Below are 6785 nucleotides of genomic sequence, written 5' to 3'. Positions count from 1 at the left end.
TAGCCTACCACTGCAGTACTCGACGCCATAGGTACCGAACTATTGCGATTTGAACTTTTATGGGGGTAATCTGCTGAGTGTGGCGTTACTCTAAAAGGCCACAGCTGAACAGCTAACACAGTTTAGTGGTGTATCGATAGGATATAAGCTACGGATGACATCTCATCCTAAGGTGGTTGAGGTTATTTGCTTAATTGAGGGGGCCTGAATGAAAGCTGTCTCTGGAAAGGGCGCTGTCGACAGTGTCTGAACCAATTTCGTGAATGTAATATTCACAAAATAGATAGAGGCCCCGTTGTATCTGTTTTCCCAACTGGCCGTTTTGGGATATGTTATTAGTATTAAATCCTTAAGGTGACCTTGAATACTGCGACGCCGAAACGAAGGCTACAGAACCTCGAAGAAGGATAAAAGCGATGAAAAGCATGCTACCCGAGTATAGGAGATTATCAATGATTGTCAAGGTTAATTATTGACTAATTAGTTAATAATAGCCTGTATTAGGTGCATTAAAGTGAATACGAACAGTAAGAGAGGTAAGAATAGACTAAGATAAATGATTGAATATTGATTAACAGTAATGACTAAAGTGGATTTAGGTATAATATGGTGTATTAAGGTACATTACATATAGGATAGATTATAGATTGACTAGTGATTGATAGTAACCATTCATAATGTGGGATTAGCTGGATTAAGAGGGAATAAGGTGGAATTAGAAGAACTAGAATAAGTAAATGGGAATTAAGATGAGTTAGGTTGAAATGAAGGTGTATTGAACTGGAGTAACTAGGATAAGAAAAATACCGTGGTACCTGTATATAAAAGGTATTCCTCAAACAACCACCCCAAGCTTTCCCCATCAAATCACCTGAGAAGGGTTAAATCTCCCTAGAAATTTTTAAAATTTTCCTGACGTAGTACGTTCTACAAGAAAACGGTTGCAAAACTCAGTTTATTGGCGAGTGGGAGCCAAAAAACAAATAGATGCTCAGTCGGGTGTTAATTGCACCTTCGGATACAAACTATTGTCACGAGGTGAGTCGCTATAACATGATTTGTAACATTGGGTACAGATATCGATGCTTCCCTTGCTGCAGGAGCGCGCCGTAAGTATACCACAGGCAGTTGTGCAACTGCGATAGACCCTGGCCTCGTCGAGAGCGAGCCGTTTCTTTCGGGCACCGGTTGTAGATCATCCACAGAGCCACGCTCACCACTGGCACACTCAGGAGCACGAACAACCAAACCTGCACGATTGAAGAGAATTGAACGAGTCGTCACTATATAAAACTATCCGCGAATTCTCTACAAAATAAGACCACATATGCAAGCACTCAGCGCTCTATGTAGCATGCACGAGCAGAAAAGTACCTTTTTTACTCGCTCATTGAGCCAGAAGCGCTGATCACACGAACAACTTCTTATCGGTTTCTCCCTACAGAACGTTCTTTAAAAATAGCAGGCCGCTACAGCCTAAAATTTTGGTTTATTTTGATAGCCAATCACTTAGAAACCAGAGCAGGTGGGCATTCATGAATAGACATGGACAGTAACAGTCAACATGATTCGCTAAGTAACATAAAACCGGTGAATAAACATTACTAAACTCCTAAAATGAAACATGCAGTTTTTGCTTACACAGCCAGGTGTTGAGTGCCCACAGTAAAATGAAAGTGAAAGTGTGTGACTCATGTTTCAACAAAAGTCTGCTACTGTGTGAATTTTTCCGGTGAGGTGGTAATTTTCACGATTATTGATAAAATTCCGATCATGAATTCATGTTAGTGACAGCCAGGGTTAAGTGGTTCTACTCCACATTGGCGATCGGAAAAATAGTGAATAATCAAAGGCATCGTTATGACAGAAATTTTCGACTAAAGTTCGGGGGTGCTTTTGCGTTGATTGCCAGGTTTCAGAAATACGGCTGTACTAATTTGCACCCATCTTATAATGATTGTGCAAAAGTTCCAACAGGTACTTCAATCGCCTTGTTAGGCTCGAAATTCAAGGGTAGAAATCCCGCAAATCAGAAAACAAATTAGTTGGTCAGTCTGTACGCATATACCTATTGCAAATAAATCTGAAAGGCTTGTCTCTGAACAATTTTCATGTTTTTATTTATTAGCGGCAGTATACGGGAACCATAGGGTGTTGGTTTAATCTAGTACTGACGGTGTAAGCTAGGAGTTTAGTTGGTTTGGGTGCAACCCTCAAACATCTTCCACTATAAAACAACTATTGCAAGTCAACGGATTTAATGTTTCCGACATGCGAGTCCAATTTGAGGTCATATTTCAGGATTTCCCCTAATTATACGTGTTTATTAACTTTGACCAGTTGAGCACCATTGATGTTGTAAGAGAAGTCCATCGTTTTTTTATAGTTATCATGCACACTGTTTCCTTCAGATTAATGTTCATTTGCCATTTGTTGCACCAGTTGGCAAGCTGATTTAAATAATTAGTAACTACTAGATGCTCTCTAGGACCATTGGTTGACTGGTAGATAACACAATCGGCAGCGAAAAGTTTGATATTGAAAAACATGTGCCGCTATGTCATTAATAAATATAAGGGAAAGAAGTAGGCCAAGAACGAAGCCCTGGAAGGACCCTAGACATGACAGGTTTCCTCTATGATGGCACGTGTTCATAGATTCCAAATTGTAAATGGTCATAGTGGAAGTCTTGAATCCAACTTGTTAACTTACCGGTTTCCGATTATACATTTACTGCATAGCAGTGCATGTTTCGATGCCTCTTTCACAAGCTGCGCACTCGCCTGACAACGGCGGTAGCTACCTTCTAAAGCGTTGCCGAGTAACTTCCGGGCTATGAATGGCGACGTGAGCAAATAATTTTTCAGCATGAAAGGCTTTCCCGTGATATTTTCGCCCGTGTATTTCACGCCTAAGCAGGCGCCCATTACCGGTTGCCGAGTTATGCGTGCACTGGTAGTGTGAAAGAAAGGTGGCGTGCACGAACAATTAGTCTTCATGCCGCTACCAATATTTTGCTGGCGGGAAATGTAAACGTGGAAGTCTCGCGTCTCAATGCGACCCGTCAGCTGTACTCAATGGTAGAGCGGTTTGGGTTTGGGATTGTGTGTTACACACAGACCGTGACATGCCTACGACACCGGACGTAAATGGACAGCCAAATTTTTGTCCACCAGAATAAAGCTTAAGTCCTTCCATGTATTAACTCCCTATTTAAAGACGCGTGTCGTCCAGTCAGAAGAAGAATTGCGGCAATTGAAGGAGCGTCCGCTGGAACAGAAGCGCGACGGTGCCTTTCACTTCTATGCACGCTCACATAACTGGTTGCCGGTTAATGAGCCACGAGTGGGGAGTGGAGGGAAGGGGTGCTTCACGCACAGATATAGGCTTCATTGCCTCTCTGACGACATGTCCGTTGAGCTGGCGTGAGGTTAATATTGTACGTCCACCACCCCAATCCGACCTTTCCGTTGTCCTCAGTGGTCAGACGGATTGGGTTGGTGTGTTACGCAGACACTGAGATGCCTGCGACGCTGAAGGGAGACAGACAGCTGCATGTTATTCCACTAGAATAAATTTCGAGTACTTCAAAGTTTTAACGGGCTATATGCTACGGTGCTCAATCGCAAATTACAAACAAACGTGTTTTGTTTCGTGCATTTCGTGTACTGCGTCCAGCTTCGCAGCTCATCATTGTTCACAGAGTGGCAGGGCAGTAATTTTTGATAGCGAAGCTTTCTACCTCGAACACCCAGCAGCTCTTTCGTGGCATGCGCCACAAGAAACTCCCAATGCGCCTGGGGAGGCGGAGGGTGGCTTCGCTTACGAAGCACAATGTAGATGGCGTGGCGAATACAGGCGCCCATATCAGCCATATCTTGTCTCCGTCGAAGTAGGTCTTGCTTCTTTTTTTTTCCTCAGCTACAAGTTTCGCGGCAATATATTACCCGCTCAGTCATACGTTCCTTCACTCTTGCATGACCAACGTTAGGTACGATCACGCACTGCCTGCTGTTTCACCGAACACGGCTCGTAGATGTGTTAATGCATAGTGAAGGAAGCAAATCCCAAAAACCGCATAAGAATCCAATTGTCATGCCAAGCCCAAGCCCTTCCCATAACACCCCACGACGACATGGCTTGTCAAGTGCAGTTTCCTCTCTAGTATACTTACCATGAAACTCTATGTTTGCGAAAGTGACGCGATAGCATGTTTTCGCTCGACAAGCACGCCCACAAGAGGGCCTCGCAAATCAGGCTTTTTCAATTCAGCGGACAGTGAGTTTACCAAGCGATTCGCTGGCAACCCGTTCGGTTTCGTTCGCATGGTTCGCGAGCGCGCGTGGCTTCATTCGGTTTCACGCAATGCTCAGGCGCGTGCAATCCAGTGTCCAATGTTTATACGTCAGACGGTGCCATACCCATGCAATATAAATACCGTATGTACTCGCTTAATGATCACACCCCTGAAGTTTGTCGCACAATTCTATTTTTTTAATTTCCCGCGCAATGAACGCACCCTGAACTTGCCGCAGCAGTATGGGGAATGTGTACCAAGCCTAGCTGATGATTATTGTGCTTACCTCTGTTTGCCTTCCCTTTCAAAGCGGACATGGCTACGTTATTGCCGCGACTTGCAGACATTAGCGACATCGGCAAGCGTGCGTTCAATATTGATGAGGAAGTCTGACTAAATGGAACTCTCACTAAATGCACATAACGTACCCACAAGGCAAAGAAGAAATGCGCTAAGCTTGCTGCGTCGACCCCCATGTCTGTTGTCATGTCCCGCACTGTGGCAGGGGCAGGCACTTATAGGCTGTTCCTTTGTCACCTCGCAGCAAACTCGTTCCGCCGCGTTCCGTAATTTACGAAAACACTGCATTTTGCGTCACTTTGCAAAGCGGCGTGCGGCGGTGTGCGGAAGTTTGTTAGGCTTTTAATTATTATAGTAAGCTTCTGTTCCCTCATTGAGCCTCATTTAAAATACATAATGCAGGTTGTAGACTGCAGTGAATCATTATGAAATGCAAATTCAGTTTTGTCTGGGGAATCACCAGGTAGAATTTTGGGTTCTCTGTTGTTTCTAATATATATAAATGAGAAATTCTATAACCCTCTTCCAGTTCATGTTATTGCTTATGCTGATGACATTGCAATGCCAGTAGCAGGAGCTACACTGGCTGAATTATCGATATACGGCAATAAATTTGTACAATATCTTTGTCAATGGCGCAATAAAAACTGCATTAAGATTAACAACAAGACGAAGGCTGTAATATTTTGAACGAAAAAGTAAAATTCCGGGTGCCAATATTCAACTCGTGTTCGGTAATGACAGGATGGAGATCGTGCATAGTATAAAATGCTTGGGTATTATATTCTCAGAAACACTAAATTGGGACAGGCAAATAGACAGCCTACATAACAAAATGAACAGAATAAATGGCGTGATTCGTCGTCACCGATACACCCTTCCTAGACGGGTTAATTATTTATTTACAATGCATTTATGCTGCCAGTTATTTGCTACCGCCATACACTTTGGGGAACAACAACTAAGCAGAATAAACTGAAGCGTTTTGTAGCGCAACTGCGAGCAATATCGCTTATTGCTAACGTAGAGTGGAATACTTGTACGGAACAATACTTTCGTCAGAATAATATTCTTAAGGTGACTTCACTCTACGCGTTCAGACCACTTTGGATCTACAACATGCTGTGGCGCCAATAACAGGGCCGTTTTGTCTGTGTTTCAGCTAGCTTGTCATGAACCGTCTTGCTGTGTACGCCATAGTGTCTTCTGGTCATTGCTATTCTGTCACACTAATCATTGTTTCCAATCGGTTTTGTACACCTCAGCACGAAATTTAAACACAATGGAAGAAAACAATGTTTCTATAACGGAAATCTCAAAAAAAATGAGAACAAAGCTGATGTACATTTTTTAGCCTTCCTTATAATGAGATTTATTTATTACTGAGGAGTTTCATGTACTTTCAGTTCCCGCTTTGTTGGTTTATCAGTTTTGCTTTGTATAGTGTCAGTTTTTCTACAACTGCTTGTTTTTATAGTAATGTACAGTGATGATATTACCGTCACTCTAATTGAGGGCACAAAAACTAGGACTGAATGAAAGACACGAAGATCAGCGCAGAAAACCAGCGCAGTTAAGTGATGCATATTATTTCAATTCTTAGTCTGCGCAGGTCTTCATGTCTTTCGTTCAGTCCTCTATTTTTGTGCGCTAAAGTTACAGTTATGAATTGTCACCAACTAGCTCGTGTTTTAGTGTTATTACCATTGCTATTATTTAAAAATGCTGAATTAGTGTAGCCGGTCCATCTCCGCGTGATACAACACTTATGATGTGTTATGTAAGGCGTAAGGGGTACTCAGCTGCACAGGACCTGTTTTTTTTCGCCCTATCTCGTATTGTGTTTTGTATTGTAGAACGATAAAAAAATAACTCATCTATCTACAAACTATGTTCGAAAACTTATCAATGGTCCAGTGGTGCTTTGCCCCATTCGCTTTTTTTCTAAAATTTGTATAAAAACAATGTTTAAGCTGTTGTTGCTGCGATTTGATTTTTTTGTTATTTCTATCTCTTTTCTCTATCTTGATCTCTCTTTCCTGTCAGACTTGTTTCTATCTCTCTCCCTATCTCTCTACATGACGCAGCAATGTGTTAGCAGTAAGACGGCGCTGACCACTCTCACGCTGACACGCTGGGTATCGCAGGCGACACCTGTATGAACTGCAGTTTTTAATGAAATTGATTC

Source organism: Haemaphysalis longicornis, unplaced genomic scaffold (genome assembly GCF_048455015.1).
Source record: "Haemaphysalis longicornis isolate Haplotype H1 unplaced genomic scaffold, Haemaphysalis longicornis Haplotype H1 scaffold_9, whole genome shotgun sequence".
Classification (NCBI taxonomy): Eukaryota; Metazoa; Arthropoda; class Arachnida; order Ixodida; family Ixodidae; genus Haemaphysalis; species Haemaphysalis longicornis.
The sequence above is the reverse complement of the archived record's forward strand: the minus strand, read 5'-3'. Positions refer to the sequence as shown.